This window comes from Phyllobates terribilis, unplaced genomic scaffold, assembly GCF_046119375.1.
Source record: "Phyllobates terribilis strain yellow unplaced genomic scaffold, ASM4611937v1 Scaffold_51__1_contigs__length_9155689, whole genome shotgun sequence".
NCBI lineage: Eukaryota > Metazoa > Chordata > Amphibia > Anura > Dendrobatidae > Phyllobates > Phyllobates terribilis.
Window position 1 is genome coordinate 3,193,432 of NW_027362811.1, and position 23,555 is coordinate 3,216,986.

Below are 23,555 nucleotides of genomic sequence, written 5' to 3' on the forward strand. Positions count from 1 at the left end.
CCACACTCGGACCATTGTTATTCAGTGACACAGTGCAGATGAGACATTTTTTTTTTCACTGAATTTGTGTGAGAAAAATAGTGCAGCGTGCTCTGGTTTCTTCTATAAATCAGATGAGACTCGCACATTCAAGTCTGGGTGCGTAAAAAAAATCAGATGCCATACAGAGCCATAGCATAGCTTTCGATTTTTACAGATACATTGCAAAGGCATTACACATTAATCTAACTCTCTACCTAAAGAGCGCATAACAAATACTGCTTGACACATTGACTTGCTGGAGAAAAGATTGGCCACAGCCTTTATTAAAATATTAAAACATATCATATAAATATAACCATATTAACATAATTTCTTAAAAGGTTCAAACCATTTTTCCAACACCGCAGCTCGGCCATCAGGCTTAAGCCCGTTAATCAACTACCTGTCCATCCAGATACCTGGACGACTAACGCTAGGCCGTGCCAAAAATTCATGGAGGGAGGGCAGGGCAGCACTTCAGGTACGACAGTGCCGGAGGACAGACATGAACCTCCGGCACTGCTCCCTTATATCCCCCAGCTGATACCCGCTCCAATCACGGTCCATCTCCAGGGCAAAAAACATATCTCCCCTGTTACGGTGCCCTGAATGGCCGGGCCTTAGATCCAATCAATTCCCTAACTTCTCCTAGCTACATGACCATCTGAAAGCGGCGGGAAAGCCATTCTCCCGCCATTTAACCCTTAACTAAGCAGAACACATAGCATTCCTGGTAATGCCATGTGTTCCCCTCCTAGGGGCCGGGATCACCAATATATAATATACCATGGCTACAGACACCAGATGGTATATAACAATATGTACACTGGATGTGTTATACTGTCCACAGATATATAAAGTTATATGCACTGACTGAATTGGCTCCTGGCTACAGGATCTCTCATCCTATATTATATGGTTTTATATATACATATATATATATATATATATATATATATATATATATATACACTGCTCAAAAAAGTAAAGGGAACACTTAAACAACAGAATATAACTCCAAGTAAATCAAACTTCTGTGAAATCAAACTGTCCACTTAGGAAGAAACACTGATTGACAATCAATTTCACATGCTGTTGTGCAAATGGAATAGACAATAGATGGAAATTATTGGCAATTATCAGGACACACTCAATAAAAGGAGTGGCTCTGCAAGTGGGGACCACAGACCACATCTCAGTAGCAATGCTTTCTGGCAGATGTTTTGGTCACTTTTGAATGTTGGTTGTGTTTTCACACTCATGGTAACATGAGACGGACTCTACAACCCACAGAAGTTGCTCAGGTAGTGCAGCTCATCCAGGATGGCACATCAATGAAAGCTGTGGCAAGAAGGTTTGCTTTGTCTGTCAGCGTAGCGTCCAGAGGCTGGAGGCACTACCAGGAGACAGGCCAGTACACCAGGAGACGTGGAGGGGGCAGTAGGAGGGCAACAACCCAGCAGCAAGACCGCTACCTCCGCTTTTGTGCAAGGAGGAACAGGAGAAGCACTGCCAGAGCCCTGCAAAATGACCTCCAGCAGGCCACAAATGTGCATGTGTCTGCACAAACGGTTAGAAACCGACTCCATGAGGGTGGTATGAGGGCCCGACGTCCACAGATAGGGGTTGTGCTCACAGCCCAAGACCGTGCAGGACGCTTGGCATTTGCCACAGAACACCAGGATTGGCAAAGTCGCCACTGGCGCCCTGTGCTCTTCACAGATGAAAGCAGGTTCACACTGAGCACATGTGACAGCCTGCAACATCCTTCAGCATGATCGGTTTGGCACTGGGTCAGTAATGGTGTGGGGTGGCATTTCTTTGGAGGGCCACACATCCCTCCATGTGCTCGCCACAGGTAGCTTGACTGCCATTAGGTACCGAGATGAGATCCTCAGACCCCTTGTGAGACCATATGCTGGTGCGGTTGGCCCTGGGTTCCTCCTAATGCAGGACAATGCCAGACCTCATGTGGCTGGAGTGTGTCAGCAGTTCCTGCAAGATAATGGCATTGAAGCTGTGGACTGGCCCGCCCGTTCTCCAGACCTGAATCCGATTGAGCACATCTGGGACATCATGTCTCGCACCATCCACCAACGTCACGATGCACCACAGGCCGTCCAGGAGTTGGCAGATGCTTTAGTCCAGGTCTGGGCGGAGATCTCACAGGAGACCATCCGCAACCTCATCAGGAGCATGCCCAGGCGTTGTAGGGAGGTCATACAGGCACGTGGAGGCCACACACAATACTGAGCTTCATTTTGACTTGTTTTAAGGACATTACATCTAAGTTGGATCAGCCTGTAGTGTGTTTTTCCACTTTAATTTTGGGGGTGACTCCAAATCCAGGCCTCCATTGGTTAATAAATTTGATTTCCATTGATGATTTTTGCATGATTTTGTTGTCAGCACATTCAACTTTGTACAGAACAAAGTATTTAATGAGAATATTTCATTCATTCAGATCAAGGATGTGTTGTTTGAGTGTTCCCTTTATTTTTTTGAGCAGTGTATATATATATATATATATATATATATATATATATATATATATATATATATATATATATATATATACAGGGTTGTACAAAAGTAGGTGGACAGAAAGTGTAATAAGGTTATGAAGGGGGAGATTTATCAAACACTAAATTGCAGCCGCCTGTCTGGATCATCTTCCAATAAACCATGAATTAGACGTGGACGATAAGCTTTCCACCCAATAGATTTCAGGATTCACATGATAGAAGCTTGTGAAATTCCCAATTCCAAAGAGGCTCTTCTGGACTTTTTTGGACTCTGAACAAATGTTTCAGCAACAAGTTGTTTATTATCTTTTGTACAGACTGTTTTGGGTCGACCAGTTTTTGGAGCATTAAGGATTGAGCCAGTGGCACTGAATTTGTCACGAATGCGGTAAATGGTTTGTCTCTTTGGGGCTTGAGTACCAAATGTTTCAACCCAATTTGCTCTAACGGTTTCAGCATTTTGAGATTTCCAATACTCTGTTAAAATCCATTTTCTTTGATCTGTATTTAAATTATTTGCCATTATGTGTTATCTGAAAAGAAAACAGATTTGGGGGAGATCTATCTTTGAAAACTAGATCTGTGAAACTGGCTCAGTTGCCCTTAGCAACCAATCAGATTCCACCTTTCATCTTCCAAAGAGTCTGTGAGTAATGAAAAGTGGAATCTGACTGGTTGCTAAGGGCAAATGAGCCAGTTTCACTTTACACCATGTTTGTTAAATCTGTCCCTTCATAACCTTATTACACTTTCTGTCCACCTACTTTTGGACCATCCTGTATACAGTACACACCAAAAGTTTGGACACACCTTCTCATTTAAAGATTTTTCTGTATTTTCTTGACTATGAAAATTGTACATTCACACTGAAGGCATCAAAACTATGAATTATGGAACTTTAAATGAGAAGGTGTATCCAAACTTTTGGTCTGTACTGTATATGTGAGCTGGGGTTCAATGGGTACTGTTAATGTGTGATTGGTGAAGACGTGGTGCAGAAAGTAGAGTTTTTCCAAGAGTGGGCGGTGGGACTGTGGAACGTTCGAGGGGTTGAGGCGGAGCTGGGGTGGAGCCTGGGCAGAGTCTCAAGGGGGCCCAAAAATGTAGCCAGTATGGGGCCCTGTAATTCCTGGTGGCAGCCCTGTGTGGGTACCATCATGCTGTGTGGAGGGCTAGTGCGGGCCATTATACAGTGTGGATAGGTGTGGGGCCATCATACTGTATGTAGGTCCATTATACTGCATGAAGGGCTGTATGGGGGTCACAGCTGGGGGATCATACTGTGTCGGGGTCACCATACATTGCCTTGGGAGTTGAGGTGGGGTACAATAGAGTAATTATACTGTGCATGTGGAGGTTAATGTAGAGGAATTCACCATGGGGGTATCATTCTGTGTTTGGGGGGGTACTTTTGTTTTGTTGGCATCATACTTTATGGGGGTAATGCAAAATGAATCTAGGACTTCAGCAGGAGGAAATTACTATGTAAAGGCTGGAAAGTTATGAGATATGCTCCCCTGTGACCCCAACAATTTTTTTTTGGGAGGGGGGGAGCCCAATTAGAACTTCTGCTATGGGGCCCCATGATTTCTATGTACACCCCTGGATAGCATATGAGGTTTACTGCCTCCTGGTGGGTTTTCCGTGCCCTGACAAACAGAGGCTGTGTGCAGCGGCTTGTACCTTGGGTAATGCAGAACTGAGGGGCAGGAGCTGTGTGAAGGGGGCTTATACCAGTGGATAATGCAGACCTGGAGGCAGGGGTGTACCTAGGGTAATGCAGACCTGGGGTGCAGGAGCTGTGTGCAAGGGTGCTGTACCTTGGGTAATGCAGAACTAGGGGGCAGGGAATGTGTGCAGGGGACTTGTATCTTAGGTAATGCAGTCCTGGGGTGCAGGGGCTTTTCACACGGAGCTTGTACCCGTGGGTAATGCAGAATTGGGGGGCAGGTGCTGTGTGCAGGGAGCTTGTATCTTAGGTAATTCAGACCTGGGGGCAGGGGCTGTGTGTAGGGGCCTTGTACCTGTGGGTAATGCGGAACTGGGGGGAGGCAGGGGCTGTGTGCAGAGGTCTTGTATCGTGGGTAATGCAGAACTGGGGGGCAGGGAATGTGTTCAGGGGACTTGTATCTTAGGTAATGCAGATCTGGGGGCAGGGGCTGTGTGCAGGGGGCTTGTACCTGTGGGTAATGCAGAACTGGGGGCAGTGGCTGTGTGCAGGGGGCTTGTATCTTAGGTAATGCAGATCTGGGGGGCAGGAGCTGTGTGCAGATGTCTTGTATCTTGGGTAATGCAGAACTGGGGGGCAGGGAATGTGTTCAGGGGACTTGTACCTTCGGTAATACAGAACTGGCAAGCAGGGACTGTTTGTAGGGGGCTTGCTTGTACCTTGGGTAATGGAGAAATGGGGGCAGAAGATGTGTGCAGGGGTCTTGCACCTTGGGTAATGCAGAAATGAGGGGCAGGGTCTGTGTGCAGGGGGCTTGTACTTTGGGTAATGCAGAACTGGGGGGCAGGAGCTGTGTGCAGCGGGCTTGTACCTAGGATAATTTAGAACTGGGGGGCAGGGGCGGCGGGCAGTGGGTTTGTACCTCTGGGTCCAGGGCTCACTGTCACTTATCAGACAGACCCCCATAAACAACATCATGATGCAACAGTGCAGACTTTATATTCATCACAGCACATGCCGTACACTCCGCCATTAATCTATATGATGGGCACCTGACCGCTCTTCTCAGTCACTCCTCTTATCTAGTGATCCCGATTGTCTCTCATTTAACACAAACTGCTTCCAACGGTCCCCACCAGAGACCGCTCACCATGGTTTCCCTCATTCCGCACTGGCCAAATTAACTGACGCCTCCCTGTGGTACCCCTACTTTTACAGAGTGTCCCCGAAGTCTCTGATCTCTTACAGACCCTCATCTTCCACTTCTCTATAGGCCTCGTCTCATAGACCATGTCCTATGGTTTCCCCATAGTACCGTCTCTCACAAACCCCTCCACATGGTCCCTTCACTTTCCCCATAGTTCGCTCTATCAGACCACTCCTCATAGTTCCCCCACTTTCTCCATAATCCCGTCTCTCACAGAACACCAGCTATGGTCCCTCAATTTACCCAAAGCTTTTTACTCACCGACCACTCCCTAATGTTCCCCACATGCTCCATAGTCCCTCTTCTCACAGAAAACTCCCCATATACCCTCCATTCATTTTTCCTTTAGTCCCTCCTCTCAGAGAACTCCCAATGGAGCCTCACACTTCCCTCTCATATATTCTGCTCCTCATAGTCCCCCCACCTTTCCCTTAGTCCCCTCTTATACAGCCTGCTCCTCAGTCCCCCTACTTTCCCCATAGTCCCGTCTAATACATCCTGCTCCTCATAGTCATCCCACTTTCCCCATAGTCCCATCTCATACAGCATGCTCCCCATAGTACCCCCACAGTTCCCTCATACAGACTGCTCCTCATAGTCCCCACACTTTCCCCATAGTCCCCTCTCATACATCCTGTTCCTCATAGTCCCCAATTTTCTCCATAGTTTCCTCATACAGCCTGCTTTTCATAGTCCTACCACTTTCCTTGTAGTCCTCTCTCATACAGCCTGCTCCTTGTAGTCCCGCCACTTTCCCCATAGTCACCTCATACAACCTGCTCCTCATAGTCCCCCCTACTTGCCTCAATTTCCTCTCATACAGCCTGTTCCTCAGTCCCCCTACTTTCCCCAGAGTCCCCTCTCATACAGTCTGCTGCTCATAGTCCTCCCACTTTCCCCATAGTCCCCTCTCATACAGCCTGCTCCCCATAGTCCCCCCACTTTCCCCATAGTTCCCTCTCATACAGCCTGTTCCCTATTGTACCCCCACTTTCCCCATAGTCCCCTCTAATGCATCCTGCTCCTCATAGTCCCCCACTTTCCCCATAGTCCCCTCTCATAGAGCCTACTCTCCATAGTCCCCCCACTTTCCCCATAGTCCCATCTCATACAGCCTGCTCCTCATAGTTCCCCCATAGTCCCCTCTCATGCAGTCTGTTCCCCATAGTCCCCTCACTTTCTCCATAGTTCCCTCTCATACAGTGTGCTCCCGATAGTCCCCCCACTTTCCCCATAGTCCCCTGTCATACAGCCTATTCCCCATAGTCCACCCACTTTCCCCATAGTCCCTTCTCATAGTCTTTTCTTCATAATCTCCCTACTTAACCCATAGTCCCCTCTCATACAGGCTGATGCTCATCGACCCCACAGTCCCCTCTCATACTGCCAGCTCCTCATATCCCCCCACTTTCCTCATAGCTCCATCTCATACAGCCTGTTCCCAATAGCCCTCCCACTTTCCCCATAGTCCCCTCTCACACAGCCTGCTCCACATAGTTCCCCACTTTCTCCATAGTCCTCTCTCATACAGCCTGCTCCCCATAGTCCCCTCTCATACAGCCTGCTCCTCATAGTCCCCCCACTTTCCCCATAGTCCCCTCTCATACAGCCTGACGCTCATCGTTCCCCCACTTTCCCGTTTCCTCTCATACAGCCTGCTCCTCATAGTCTCCACAATTTCTCTATAGTCTCCTCTCATTTAGCCTGCTCCTCATAGTCCCCCCACTTTCCCCATAGTCCCCTCTCATACAGCCTGATGCTCATCGTCCCCCCACTTTCCTCTCATACAGCCTGCTCCTCATAGTCCCCCCACTTTCTCCATAGTCCCCTCTCATACAGCCTGCTCCCCATAGTCCCCTCTCATATAGCCTGCTCCTCATAGTCCCCCACTTTCTCCATAGTCCCCTCTCATACAGCCTGCTCCCCATAGCCCCTCTCATATAGCCTGCTCCTCATAGTCACCCACTTTCTCCATAGTCCCCTCTCATACAGCCTGCTCCCCATAGTCACCCCACTTTCCCTATAGTCCCCTCTCATACAGCCTGCTCCTCATAGTCCCTCCACTTTCCCCATAGCTCCCTCTCATACAGCCTGTTCCCCATAGTCCCCTCTCATACAGCCAGCTCCTCATAGTCCCTCCACTTTCCCCATAGCTCCCTCTCATATAGCCTGCTCCACATAGCCCCCCACTTTCCCCATAGCTCCCTCTCATACAGCCTGCTCCCCATAGTCCCCTCTCATACAGCCTGTTCCCCATAGTCCCCCCACTTTCCCCATACTCCCCTCTTATACAGTTAGCTCCTCATAGCCCCCCACTTTCCCCATAGCTCCCTCTCATACAGCCTGTTCCCCATAGTCCCCTCTCATACAGCAGGCTCCTCATAGCCCCCCACTTTCCCCATAGTCCCCTCTCATACAGCCTGTTCCCCATAGTCCCCCCACTTTCCCCATACTCCCCTCTCATACAGCCTGCTCCTCATAGCCCCCCACTTTCCCCATAGCTCCCTCTCATACAGCCTGCTCCCCATAGTCCCCTCTCATACAGCCAGCTCCTCATAGCCCCCCACTTTCCCCATAGCTCCCTCTCATACAGCCTGTTCCCCATAGTCCCCCCCACTTTCCCCATAGCTCCCTCTCATACAGCCTGCTCCCCATACTCCGCTCTCATATAGCCTGCTCCTCATAGCCCCCCACTTTCCCCATACTCCCCTCTCATACAGCCAGCTCCTCATAGCCCCCCACTTTCCCCATAGCTCCCTCTCATACAGCCTGTTCCCCATAGTCCCCTCTCATACAGCAGGCTCCTCATAGTCCCCCCACTATTACAGACTGCCCCCATGATCTCCCCTCTCACACAGATTCTCATCTCTCTCTCCTCTCACAGATCTGTCCTTTTGCTCTCTGTCCCTCTCCATCTTCCCCGAGCAGCAGCAGCAGGACGGATATTACACTGTATAGACCAGCATGCACTGCTGCTACTTCCTATGATGTGCAGAACACTATAAACCGGAGGCCCCGCCCATTCCCAGGAGACTCCGCCCATTATAGAGACCACGCCCCTGAGTTCTCCATGACAACACGTCAGTGTCTGTTACAGTGAGAAGCCACGCCCTGCGCGCAGTGTTCCCATCACCGCGGATGTCACCAAATTGCTGAGGACGGAGGAGCAGAGCCAGCAGCGATATGAGCGCTCACCCCGGGGGTCTGAGGTGGTGAGCGGGGTCTGTGCTGCCGGGTGGTGGAGCCCCCGGCTGAGGCTGTGCGATGTACGAGCTGTGGGCATTGTGGATGTATGTGTGTCTATAGATAGCAGTGTACATACATACATGGAGGATGGGGGTCTCTGCACTGCTGGGTTATTCTGGGGGATTCAGCTGACACCAAATCTATAGATACCATATTCCTACTGATGGAATAAATGCCCTTTAACCCCTTCCTGACAGCTCTGATTTCCGCCCTGTTATGTCTCCTCCATCACTTTTCCTTCTTCTGTCGGTGGATCCGTACGGCGGCTCGTTATCTGCTGAGTGATCTCCTCTTATTAATGGCTCCAGTCACTTGTCCATATAATCTGCATCCAGGGGCCGAGGAATAAAGGAATAATAACAGATCGTTGTGTTTGGGGGTTTATTGGCCGGTAATAATGTCCGGTGCTGGTTCTCCGGTGGCATGATGGCGGCTGTTACCAAACTGATTAGTAGAATTTCCTGCTTCCCCTTCACTTCCCGGCGATTATCAGTTCTTGCGTTTTCGCTGTTCTCCTCCCTTCTTCCCGTCACTTTCTGATGTTTCCGCTGATATCGCCGTATGACGACTTGTTTATTGGGGACGAGTTCTGCTATTGAATGTCACCATTTTATCTTCTGATAAATTCCAACTGCAGTGAAAAAAGCGCAATCCCCCAACTCAGTATTTATTATATACAGCGTTCATTATATGGTCACAATGTCCTGACAATATGATTCCCGGGGCAGTACCATTTCACCAATACCAAACATACATCGTTTTTTCCTTTAAGTGTAGAAAACAAATCAGAAATTTGTAAAAAAAAAAAAATCCCTTGTGTTGTCATTTTTTGAGACGCGATAGGTTTCCAAGTGTTGGTGGATGGGGCTGTGCGAGGGATTCGCTTTTTGCGCCCTGAGATGATGTTTTTATTGATACAATTTTGGGGTACATATGATGTTTCAATCGCCTCATGTTGCATTTTTTTCTCATTACGCCGTTGCTGATCAGATTAATTAATTTTATATTTTGATACAGAAATCACGATACCACACTATGTGTAAATTTTGATTTTTTTATTTATTTTTAATGAGGGAAAAGGAGGGTGATTGGAACTTTTATTTTTTTATTTTATTTTTTTTAAAATATTTTTTCTTTTCATTGTAATTGTTAGTCTGATCTTCTGATCGCTTGTACTTTATACAGCAATGCCGCTATATTGCTGTATATAGAAAAAAATCACTGTCTCCGATCTCCTATGAACGCCAACTAGAATCTGGCGTTCACCGGAGTACTGTCAGTACTGGCGAGCAACTGGGGTCTTCAGCAGACCCCCAGCTGTCATGGCAACCTGGCGCCTCACGATCACGTCGTGGTGATGCCAGTGGGCAGTAAGAAGAGCTCTTCCCCAGACCGTGCTGTTAATGGCGCTGTCACAGATTGACAGCAGCATTTAGATGGTTAATAGCTATGGGCGGAGCTCTGCTCCATTCGCAGCTGTTAGAGGCAAGTGATGGCTGAATAACACAGCCATCATCTGCTGTCAAAAATATAGGCTCAGCTTGCCCGCGTCAAAGACAGGGAGATGGGGGTTAAGAAAGCCAGAATCTTGTAAAAATAAATTGCCTTGTGTCGCCATTTTCAGAGACCAATTCATTTTTTTTGAGCTGTATGAGGACTTGTTTTTTTCCAGCGTAAGCTATTGGTTTTAGTAATACCAAGGGGGGCTGCTTACGGCTTGTTGATTGCTTTCTATTCCAAATTTTGGGCTTTTAACATTTTTTTTTATTTACAGCGTTTATCATATGTGTTACAAATGCAACATTACCAAATGTGCTGTTATGTATATACATGTGTATATATATATATATATATATATATATATATATATATATATATATATATAAAATATAATAAGGCAGAGCTACAGATAAATTCAAGGCTTGAGAAATGTTCTATGAACCGAAACGTCGCCATTTGGGCTCAATAAAGTCCATTTTTTCTAAAAATGTAATTTATCTGGAGTGCTGCCTTCTTACATGTTTCTATTCAGATGCAATTTGGACAGGTTGCTTGGAGGCCTGGCACCCACCGTGAGTGAATGTGAAATGGTGCTGTTCCAGTATATGTTTCCTATATATATATATACATATATTTATTTATTTATTTTACATTTCTTTGCTGAAAACGAGGAGACGAGGGTATGATTTGAGTTTTTAATTTTTTTATTCTTTCAATATCTCTTTATTTTTTTAACTTATATATTTTTCCTTTAGGGGATTTCAGCATGCAAATGTTTTGTAATTTGTTTGGTGATATTGAACAATGTCAAATCCAGTAGCCCCCACTATTCTATTGTGCGTGGTGGGGGCTGGTAGAAATATTCGCCCATAGTTTTTCTCCACATGGTGAAAAACTATTTAAATGCCGCTATCATAAATTGACAGTAACAATCGGTGCTATTTTCAGCAGCTGCTGTTTAGAGGCCGGTGCCATCTGTATAACGCAGCCAGCACCCACCCTGTAACGAGTGGGCCACGTACACAATCACCCCACGTACGTCGTACAAGTGCATTAGAAATCTGGAAAGGGAAAAAGAAGTGGTACTATTTTAGGGTACAGACAACATTTTGATCACTTTTTAATTCCATTTATTTGTAGGAAAGATGAATAAAAAAAGCTGCATTTTGTGAAAAAAAAAATGTTATTTATTTTATTTTTAGCACTTTACCTAATTTAGAAGGTTTTGAAGCTTTCAAGCTTTGCTCAATAAAATCACTTTGTAAAAATAAAAATATTTTTTTCTGTCTACATTTTCTGAGAGCTACCATTATTTTACTTTTAAATGAGTTATCCAATATTTTTTCTTTGGCATTGATCTTTTAAAAATAACAAACAAATGTGCGTCCCCCTGCTATACTCACTCTAGATACAAACGATGACTAAGCCGCCCAGATGTGACCGATGCTGAAGCCTGAGATTGGCCGGACAGGCGTCTGAACCAGTGTGTCATTAGATCTTTCCTGACCTGTGCAGTGAATCAGAGATCAAGTAACATCCGGATGGCGAAATCATCACTTCCGGATCTGATGCAGACCACCAGAGCGTTCTCCGCTTCATCTATGGGGGGTGATGACTGGTATGAACTTTTCCATTTGGTTATTTATATAACTGTACAGAGTTTATAATGCAGTATAGGTAATATATTCTGGTGGATTTTTTTTAGGGTGAGGCCAAAATGATCAATAATAGCAATTGTGGTGTTATGCCATTTTTCAGTCAAGATAAATGATGTGATGGCTTTATAGTTTGGGTAGTTACAGATGCTGCAATATAAATTACCGTAGGTTTATATTTTTTTGCTTGTGATTTTTTAGTCAAAACACGTTTTAATGTAAAAAAAGTTATTTTTGTGGTTTTCACTTTATTTTTTTTGTACTTCTGAATACTCCATTATTGCGCATTTTAGAGATACTGAGAGAAAAGGAGATCCTCCCTATGTCTATCAACTTAGATACCATGCTTGTTTTTCACCACGGCATTTAAGGAGTTAAGCAACTGTTATCCAACATTTAATGTATGGTGTGAAGTTCCGGGGTCTTCAGTGGGCGTAATGTTACTCAGACAACACAGGGGTGAGGGTAAAACAGCGTGGCAATACTTTATTGAACCACAAAATAGGACAATAAACACATAGAACAGTCCCAGCAAATACCCAAGATGGTACAACATTACACAGTCTCACCCTTCCGCTCCGCCTGCCTGGGATAGAACAGCTGCGACTTTGAGACTTCCAGGGTCAACTACCTCAATCAGTTGGCCCCGGCTACTGGCGGACCCCCACATAGAGAAGGTAGCGGCAAGCTTAGGAAGTTAGCAGTCCATCAAGGTACAAGGTCAAGAGACCTGAGGGTCCCACCCTGGCCTCTCCGAGAGTTTCCATGGGGCCAGATGACTGGTGAGTCCCAATCTGACTTTTATGAATGTCTCCATGAGTTCCAGGCGACCAATGGGTCCCTCCTGGCAACCCCAAACAACACATCCATGGGGCGAGGTGACTTCATCGTCCCAACCTGGTCTCCACAAATGTATCCATGGGCTCTCTGATGGTTAATGGAGCAGATCCGTATCTTTCCAGCCAGGGCTATGTACCCTTAGGCTAGAATCATGTAGAATCCAAATCTGGGTCTCTTTAGGTAAAGCCATACTACCAAGCTGATGTTCCAAGTCTCTTTCAATCTCTGTCCCATGTCTCTCCTACAAAAGCACATGTCCCTTAAAATAGTCACAGTTCTCCATGCAAGTACACATTCACAGGTTTGGGGGAAAGGGCAGCGCTCAGGTCTCAATGTTTGAGCATTTAATGAATTTGCATAGTTTGTCCTCCTGTCTTGGGAGTCAACAAGCCACAGTGTCCACACAAAGCGTAATCAACATTAATTGTTCCACAGACTAATAAAAGACAACAATCAGGGTTATACAAATACTGGTCTGCCCTTGACCAGTAACAGAAATGCTCATACATAACAAGTCAACAGAAACACAATAGTGTATTTCCCTTGGATTAACAAATCTAATCGTTAGTCTGTGTGGCATCTGTCAGGAATCCAGTATAAATGCTAACATGCCCATCTGTTCTCCATTGCCATTATTACATTACTAATCAAATTGTTGATGCATTTTTTCTGTCCAACAAAAGCATTGTAAACAGGGTATAGGAGGAATATATATATATTCTTATATACGTAGATGACCTATATCATGATAATATATTCTGTACCAGTAGATGCTTTGGTGTCACACGGACATCGGTCCATGTGCGTCGGTGGCATGTGGATGTCGGGCCTGGTGCTTCACTGGAATGCGGAAGCTGATGCATGTGCTTTGATGGCAAATAAATGCTGGGCCGTGTGCTTCAGCGACATCCAGACATCGGGCCTTGTGCTTCAGTGGCACGTGGACGCCGGGTCTTGTGCTTCAGTGGCACCTGGACACAGGACCGTATGCTTTGGGGCACTCAGATATGGAGCCCTGTGCTTCGGTGGCACCGGTACACGGGGCTTGTTCTTTGTAGGCACCCGGACACAGGGCCGTGTGCTTCGGTGGCACGTGGATGCACGGCCATGTGTTTCGTGGCACGCGTATGTGGGGCCATGTGCTTCGGTGGCACCCGGATGCCAGGCCGTGTGTTTCGGTGGCACCCGTATGTGGAGCCATGTGCTTCGGTGGCACCCGCCGGTCCGTGTGCTTCGGTGGCGCTGAGATGCTGGACTGTGTGCTTCGGTGACACCCGTACGCGGGGCTATGTGCTTTGGTGGCATCCGTATGCGGGACCGTGTGCTTCGGTGGCACCCAGACGCAGGGCCATGTGCTTCGGTGGCACCTGTACTTGGGGACAAATGCTTCGGTGGCATCCGTATGCAGGACCGTGTGCTTCAGTGGCATCAGTAACCGGGGACGTGTGCTTAAGTGGCACCCAAACACGGGGCCGTGTGCTTCGGTGGCACCCGGACGCCGGTCTTTGTGCTTCGGTAGCACCGAGAAGCGGGGCCTTGTTCTTCGGTGGCACCCGGACGCGAGTCTGTGTGCTTCGGTGGCACCCAGACACGGGTCTGTATGCTTCGGTGGCACTCGTACGTGGGGCCGTGTGCTTCGGTGGCAGCTGTACAGGGAGGTCATGTGCTTCGGTGGCACCCGGACACAGGTTTGTGTGCTTCGATGACACCCATTCAACGGGGCTGTGTGCTTCATGGGCACTCGTACATAGAGCCGCGTGCTTCGGAGGTACCCAGACGCCGGTCTTTGTGCTTCGGTAGCACCGAGAAGCGGTAGCCATGTGCTTCAGTGGAACCCGTACGCAGGGCTCTGTGCTTATTTGGCACACAGACGTGGGTCTGTGTGCTTCGGTGGCACCCAGACACGGGGGCGTGTGCTTCATTGGCATTCATGTGGGGCTGTGTGCTTCGGTGACACACATTCAGGGGGTAGTGTGCTTCGGTGGCACCCGGACGAGGGGCTATGTGCTTCGGTGGCACAAAGACGCGGGTTTGTGTGCTTAGGTGGCACCTAGATACGCGGCCTTGTGATTCAGGGGCACTCGTATGTAGAGCCGTGTTCTTCGGTGGTACCTGGATGCCAAGCTTTGTGCTTCGGTAGCACCGAGAAGCGGGGCCATGTGATTTGGTGGCACCCGAACGCGGGTCTGTGTGCTTCGGTAGCACCTAGGCACGGGGCCATGTGCTTCAGTGGCACCCGGACGCGGGTCTGTATTTCGGTTGCACCCAGACACAAGGCCGTTTGCTTCAGGGGCACTCGCACGTGAAGCCGTGTACTTCGGAGGTACCCGGACGCTGATCTTTGTGCTTCAGTAGCACCGAGAAGCGGGGCCATGTGCTTCGGTGGCACACGGACATGGGTCTGTGTGCTTCGGTGGCACCTAGACACGAGGCCGTGTGCTTCAGGGACACTCGTACGTGCAGCCGTGTACTGCAGAGGTACCCGGACGCCGGCTTTGTGCTTCGGGAGCACCGAGAAGGAGGGCCATGTGCTTCAGTGGATACCGGACGTCGGACCGTGTGCTTCGGTGGTACCTATACGCAGGGCCGTGTGCTTCGGTGGCACTCGAACACGGGTCTTTGTTCTTCAGTTGCATCCAGACATGGGGTCGTGTGCTTCGTTGGCCCACGTATGTGGGCCATGTGCTTCAGTGGCACCTGGACGTGAAGCAGTGTGCTTCGGTGGCACCTAGAGACGGAGCCATGTGCTTCGTTGGCACCCGGACGCGGGGCAGAGTGCTTCGGTGGCACATGAACAGCGGTCTGTATGCTTCGGTGGCACCCACACACGAGGCCGTGTGTTTCAGGGACACTTGTACGCGGACCCGTGTGCTTCGTTGGTACCCGGACGCCAGCCTTTGTGCTTCGGTAGCACCGAGAAGCGGGGCCATGTGCTTCGGTGGCACTTGGATTCGGGTTTGTGTGCTTTGGTGGCACCCAGACACGGGGTCATGTGCTTCGGTGGCACCCCAACGCGGGGCAATGTGCTTTGGTGGCACCCAGACATGTGGCCATGTGCTTCGGTGGTACTCGTATGTGAAGCCGTGTGCTTCGGTGGCACCCGGATGCGGGGCAGAGTGCTTTGGTGGCACACGGACGCAGGTCTGTGTGCTTCGGTAGCACCCACACACGAGGCTGTGTGCTTCAGGGGCACTCGTACGTGCAGCCGTGTACTGCAGAGGTACCCGGACGCCGGCTTTGTGCTTCGGGAGCACCGAGAAGGAGGGCCATGTGCTTCAGTGGATACCGGACGTCGGACCGTGTGCTTCGGTGGTACTCGAACACGGGTCTGTGTTCTTCAGTTGCATCCAGACATGGGGTCGTGTGCTTCGTTGGCCCACGTATGTGGGCCATGTGCTTCAGTGGCACCTGGACGTGAAGCAGTGTGCTTCGGTGGCACCTAGAGACGGAGCCATGTGCTTCGGTGGCACCCGGACGCGGGGCAGAGTGCTTCGGTGGCACATGAACAGCGGTCTGTATGCTTCGGTGGCACCCACACACGAGGCCGTGTGTTTCAGGGACACTTGTACGCGGACCCGTGTGCTTCGTTGGTACCCGGACGCCAGCCTTTGTGCTTCGGTAGCACCGAGAAGCGGGGCCATGTGCTTCGGTGGCACTTGGATTCGGGTTTGTGTGCTTTGGTGGCACCCAGACACGGGGTCATGTGCTTCGGTGGCACCCCAACGCGGGGCAATGTGCTTTGGTGGCACCCAGACATGTGGCCATGTGCTTCGGTGGTACTCGTATGTGAAGCCGTGTGCTTCGGTGGCACCCGGATGCGGGGCAGAGTGCTTTGGTGGCACACGGACGCAGGTCTGTGTGCTTCGGTAGCACCCACACGAGGCTGTGTGCTTCAGGGGCACTCGTACGTGCAGCCGTGTACTGCAGAGGTACCCGGACGCCGGCTTTGTGCTTCGGGAGCACCGAGAAGGAGGGCCATGTGCTTCAGTGGATACCGGACGTCGGACCGTGTGCTTCGGTGGTACTCGAACACGGGTCTGTGTTCTTCAGTTGCATCCAGACATGGGGTCGTGTGCTTCGTTGGCCCACGTATGTGGGCCATGTGCTTCAGTGGCACCTGGACGTGAAGCAGTGTGCTTCGGTGGCACCTAGAGACGGAGCCATGTGCTTCGGTGGCACCCGGACGCGGGGCAGAGTGCTTCGGTGGCACATGAACAGCGGTCTGTATGCTTCGGTGGCACCCACACACGAGGCCGTGTGTTTCAGGGGCACTTGTACGCGGACCCGTGTGCTTCGTTGGTACCCGGACGCCGGCCTTTGTGCTTCGGCAGCACCGAGAAGCGGGGCCATGTGCTTCGGTGGCACTCGGATTCGGGTTTGTGTGCTTTGGTGGCACCCAGATTCGGGGTCATGTGCTTCGGTGGCACCCCAACGCGGGGCCATGTGCTTTGGTGGCACCCAGACACGTGGCCATGTGCTTCGGTGGTACTCGTATGTGAAGCCGTGTGCTTCGGTGGCACCCGGACGCGGGGCAGAGTGCTTCGGTGGCACACGGACGCTGGTCTGTGTGCTTCGGTAGCACCCAGACACGAGGCTGTGTGCTTCAAGGGCACTCGTACGTAGAGTTGTGTCGAAGAGGTTCCCGGACGCCGATGTTTGTGCTTCGGTAGCACCGAGAAGCGGGGCCACGTGCTTCGGTGGCACCCGGACGCAGGGTTGTGTGCTTCTGTAGCACATGCGCACGGGTCTGTGTGCTTCGGTGGCACCCAGACACGGGTCTGTGTGCTTCAATGGCACCTGTTCAGGGAGGCCATGTGCTTCGGTGGCACCCAGATGGCACTCGTATGTGGGCCCTGTACTTTGGCAGCACCCGGACATGGGGCCGTTTCCTTCAGTGGCAACGAATGCGGGTCTGTGTGCTTTGGAGGCACCTAGACACGGGCCATGTGCTTCAGTGGCGCCAAGACGCGGGTCAGAGTGCTTCGGTGGCACACGGACGCGGGTCTGTGTGTTTTGGTGGCACGCAGATACAAGGCCTTGTGCTTCAGGAGCACTCATACGCGGAGCCGTGTGCTTCGGTGGTACCCGGACGCCGGCTTTTTTTGCTTCGGGAGCACCGAGAAGGAGGGCCATGTGCTTCAGTGGATACCGGACGTCGGACCGTGTGCTTCGGTGGTACCTATACGCAGGGCCGTGTGCTTCGGTGGCACTCGAACACGGGTCTGTGTTCTTCAGTTGCATCCAGACATGGGGTCGTGTGCTTCGTTGGCCCACGTATGTGGGCCATGTGCTTCAGTGGCACCTGGACGTGAAGCAGAGTGGTTCGGTGGCACACAAACGCGGGTCTGTGTGTTTTGGTGGCACGCAGATACAAGGCCTTGTGCTTCAGGAGCACTCATACGCGGAGCCGTGTGCTTCGGTGGTACCCGGACGCCGGTCTTTGTGCTTCGGTAGCACCGAGAAGCGGGGCCTTGTGCTTCGGTGGCACCCGGACACGAGTCTGTGTGCTTCGGTGCCACCCAGACACGGGTCTGTGTGCTTCGTTGGCACTCGTATGTGGGGCCGTATGCTTCAGTGGCTCCTGTACAGGGAGGTCGTGTGCTTCGGTGGCACTCGGACGCAGGTTTGTGTGCTTCGGTGGCACCCATTCAACGGGGCCGTGTGCTTCATGGGCACTCGTACGTAGAGCCGTGTGCTTCGGAGGTACCCGGATGCCTGTCTTTGTGCTTCGGTAGCACCGAGACGCGGTAGCCATGTGCTTCGGTGGAACCCATACGCAGGGCCCTGTGCTTATTTGGCACACAGACGTGGGTCTGTGTGCTTCAGTGGCACCTAGACACGGAGCCATGTGCTTCGGTGGCACCTGGATGCGGGGCAGAGTTCTTCGTTGGCACATTAACGAGGGTCTGTATGCTTCAGTGGCACCCAAACACGGGGGCGTGTGCTTCAATGGCACTCATGTGGCACTGTGTGCTTCGGTGACACCCATTCAGGGGGTCGTGTGCTTCGGTGGCACCCGGACGAGGGGCTATGTGCTTCGGTGGCACCTAGATGCGCGGCCTTGTGCTTCAGGGGCACTCGTACGTGGAGCCGTGTTCTTCGGTGGTACCTGAACGCCAAGCTTTGTGCTTCGGTAGCACCGAGAAGCGGGGCGATGTGATTCGGTGGCACCCGGACACGTGTCTGTGTGCTTCGGTAGCACCTAGACACGGGGGCCATGTGCTTCGGTGGCACCCGGACGCGGGGCAGAGTGCTTCGATGGCACACGGACACGGGTCTGTGTGTTTCGGTTGCACCCAGACACAAGGCCGTGTGCTTCAGGGGCACTCGTACGTGAAGCCGTGTACTTCGGTAATATCCGGATGCCGATCTTTGTGCTTCGGTAGCACCGAGAAGTGGGGCCATGTGCTTCGGTGACACACGGACACGGATCTGTGTGCTTCGGTGGCTGCTAGACACGAGGCCGTGTGCTTCAGGGGCACTCGTACGTGGAGCCGTGTACTGCGGAGGTACCCGGACGCCGGCTCTGTGCTTCGGTAGCACCGAGAAGCAGGGCCATGTGCTTCAATGGAAACCGGACGCGAGGCCATGTTCTTTGGTGGCACATGGACGTTAGTCTGTGTGCTTCGGTGGCACCCAGACATGGGTCTAAGCGCTACGGTGGCACCTAGACACGGGGCCCTGTGCTTCGGTGGCACCCGGACTGGGGTCTGTGTGCTTCGGTGGTACACGGACATGGGTCTGTGTGCTTTGGTTGGACCCAGACATGAGGCCGTGTGCTTCAGGGGCACTCGTGCATGGAACTGTATTATTTGGCGGCACCCGAATGCGGTTCTGTGTGCTTCGGTGGCACCTAGACATGGGGCCATGTGCTTCGGTGGCACCCCGACGCAAGGTCATGTGCTTCGATGGCACACGGATGCGGGTCTGTGTGCTTCGGTGTCACCCAGACACGGGGCCGTGTGATTCGGTGGCACCCGGAGGCAGGGCAGAGTGCTACAGTGGCACACGGACGTGGGTCTGTGTGCTTCGGTGGCACCCAGACACGGGGCCGTGTGCTTCGGTGGAACTCGCATGTGAAGCCGTGTGCTTCGTTGGCATCCAGACATGGGGCCTTGTGCTTCGGTGGCACCCTGGCGCGAGTCTGTGCGCTTTGGTGGCACCTAGACATGGGGCCATGTGCTTCGATGGCACATGGATGTGGAACTGTGTGCTTCGGTGTCACCCAGACACGAGGCCGTGTGCTTCAGGGGCATTGATACTTGGAGCCGTGTGCTTCGGTGGTACCCGGACACTGGTGTTTGTGCTTCGGTAGCACCGAATAGCGGGGCCATGTGCTTCGGTGGCACACGGACGCAGGGCCATGTGCATCTGTGGCACCCGTACAGGTAGGCCGTGTGCTTTGATGGCACTCTAACGCGGGTGTGTGTGCTTCGGTGGCACCTAGACACGGTACCATGTGCTTCGGGGGCACCCGGACGCTGGGTCACGTGCTTAGGTGGCACACGGAAGCGAGTCTGTGTGCTTCGGTGGCACCCAGACACGGGGGCATGTGCTTCGGTGGCACTCGTATGCTGGGCTGTGTCCTTCGATGGCACCTGTTCAGTGGGTCTTTGTGCTTCGGTAGCACTGAGAAGTGGGGCCATGTGCTTCGGTGGAAGCCGGACTAGGGGCCATGTGCTTCGATGGCACACGGACATGGGTCTGAGTGCTTCGGTGGCACCCACACACGAAGCCGTGTGCTTCAGGGGCACTCGTACGTGGAGCCATGTGTTGCGGAGGTACCCGGACGCCGGCCTTTGTGCTCCGGTAGCACCGAGAAGCGTGGCCATGTGCTTTGGTGGAAACCGGACGAGGGGCCATGTGCTTCGGTGGCACATGGACGTTGGTCTGTGTGCTGCGGTGGCACCCAGACACGGGTCTGTGTGTTACGGTGGCACCTAGACACCAGGCCATGTGCTTTGGTGGCACCCAGACACGAGGCCGTGCGCTTCGGTGGCACTCATATGTGGGGCCGTGTGCTTCGGTGGCACCCGGACGCGGGGCAGAGTGCTATGGTGGCACACGGGTCTGTGTGCTTCGGTGGCACCTAGACACAGGGCCATGTGCTTCGGTGGCACCCGGATGCAAGGCCATGTGCTTCGGTGGCAAATGGATGCGGGTCTGTGTGCTTCGGTGGCACCCGGAGGCGGGGCAGAGTGCTACGGTGGCACCCAAACACGGGGCCGTGTGCTTCGGTGATACTCGTATGTGAAGCCGTGTGCTTCAGTGGCACCCGGATGCGGGACCGTGTGCTTAGGTGGCACCCGGACGCGGGTCTGTGTGCTTCAGTGGCACCTAGACATGGGGTCATTTGCTTCGGTGGCACACGGATGTGGGTCTGTGTGCTTCGGTGGCACCAAGACACGAGGCCATGTGATTCAGGGGCACTCATACTTGGAGCCGAGTACTTCGGTGGTACCCGGAAGGCGGTCTTTGTGCTTCGGTAGCACCGATAAGCGGGGCCATGTGCTTCGGTGGCACACGGACGCAGGGCCATGTGTTTCTGTGGCACATGGACGTGGGTCTGTGTGCTTTGGTGGCAACGACACACGGGTCTGTGTGCTTCGATGGCACTCGTATTTGGGGCCATGTGCTTCGGTGGCACCCGTACAGGTAGGCTTCTAACGCGAGTGATGGCACTCTAACGCGGGTGTGTGTGCTTCGGTGGCACCTAGACACTGGACCATGTGTTTCGGGGGCACCCGGACGCTGGGTCACGTGCTTAGGTGGCACACGGAAGCGAGTCTGTGTGCTTCGGTGGCACCTAGACACGGGGGCATGTGCTTCGGTGGCACTCGTATGCTGGGCTGTGTCCTTCGATGGCACCTGTTCAGTGGGTCTTTGTGCTTCGGTAGCACCGAGAAACGGGGTCATGTGCTTCGCTGGAAACCGGGCGAGGAGCCATGTGCTTCAGTGGCACATGAACGTTGGTCTGTGTGCTTCAGTGGCACCTAGACACGGGTCTGTGTGTTACGGTGGCACCTAGACACCAGGCCATGTGCTTTGGTGGCACCCAGACACGAGGCCGTTTGCTTCGGTGGCACTCATATGTGGGGCCGTGTGCTTCCGTGGCACCCGGACGCGGGGCAGAGTGCTATGGTGGCACATGGACGCGGGTCTGTGTGCTTCGGTGGCACCCAGACACGAGGCCGTGTGCTTCAGGGGCCCTCGTACGTGGAGCCGTGTACTTCGGAGGTACGCGGACGCCGTTCTTTGTGCTTCGGTAGCACTAAGAAGCGGTGTCATGTGCTTCGGTTGCACCTAGACGTGGGGCCGTGTGCTTTTGTGGCACTCGTATGTGGGGCCGTGTGCTTCGGAAGTACCCGGACGCCGGTCTTTGTGCTTCGGTAGCACCAAGAAGCGGGGCCATGTACTTCGGTGGAAACCGGACGTGGGGCCATGTGCTTCGGTGGCACATGTACCTTAGTCTGTGTGCTTCGGTGGCACCCAGATACGGGTCTGTCTGCTATGGAGGCACCTAGAGACGGGGCCATGTGCTTCGTTGGCACCCAGACGCGGGGCTGAGTGCTTTAGTGGCACCCAGACACGAGGCCATGTGCTTCAGGGGCACTCGTTTGTGGAGCCGTGTACTTCGGAGGTACCCGGACGCCGGTCTTTGTGCTTCGGTAACACCGAGAAGCAGGGCCGTGTGCTTCGGTGGAAACCGGATGCGGGGCCATATGCTTTGGTGGCACATAGACGTTGGTCTGTGTGCTTCGCTGGCACCCAGACATGGGTGTGTGCGCTACGGTGGCACCTAGACACGGGGCCATGTGCTTCGGTGGCACCCAGACTGGGGTCTGTGTGCTTCGGTGGTATACACGGACGCGGGTCTGTGTGCTTCGGTGGCACCTAGACACAGGACCATGTGCTTCCGTGGCACCCGGACGCGGGGCAGAGTGCTATGGTGGCACACGGACGCGGGTCTGTGTGCTTCAGTGGCACCCAGACACGAGCTCGTGTGCTTCAGGGGCCCTCATACATGGAGCCGTGTACTTCAAAGGTACCCGGACGCAGTTCTTTGTGCTTCGGTAGCACTGAGAAGCGGGGACGTGGGGCCATGTGCTTCGGTGGCACATGGACGTTAGTCTGTGTGCTTCGGTGGCACCCAGACATGGCTATGTGTGCTTTGGTGGCACCTAGAGATGGTGCCATGTGCTTCGGTGGCACCCGGACGCGGGGCAGAGTGCATCGGTGGCACATGGACGCGGGTTTGTGTGATTTGGTGGCACCCAGATGTGGGGCCATGTGCTTCGGTGGCACCCAGACACGGGGCTTGTGTTTCGTTGGCACTCGTATGTGGGGCTGTGTTCTTCGATGGCACCCGGAAGCGGGGCCGTGTGCTTCGGTGGCACCCGATTGCAGGTCTGTGTGCTTTGGTGGCACCTAGACAAGAGGCAGAGTGCTTCGGTGGCACATGGACACGGGTCTGTGTGCTTCGGTAGCACCCGATTGCAGGTCTGTGCTTCGGTGGCACCCGGACGCATGGGCAGAGTGCTTCGGTGGCACATGGACACGGGTCTGTGTGCTTCGGTGGCACCTAGATGCAGGGCCGTGTGCTTTGGCAGCACCCGGACGTGGGGCCGTGTGCTTCGGTTGCACCCGGACTCAGGTCTGTGTGCTTCGGTGGCACCCGTATGTGGGCTGTGTGCTTTGGCGGCATCCGGACGTGGGGCCGTGTGCTTTGGTGGCACCCGGACGCGGGTCTGTGTGCTTCGTTGGCACCTAGACATGGGCCATTTGCTTCGGTGGCACATGGATGTGGGTCTGTGTGTTTCGGTGGCAAGCAGACTCAATGCCTTATGCTTCAGGTGCACTCGTATTCGGAGCCCTGTGCTTCGGTTGTATCC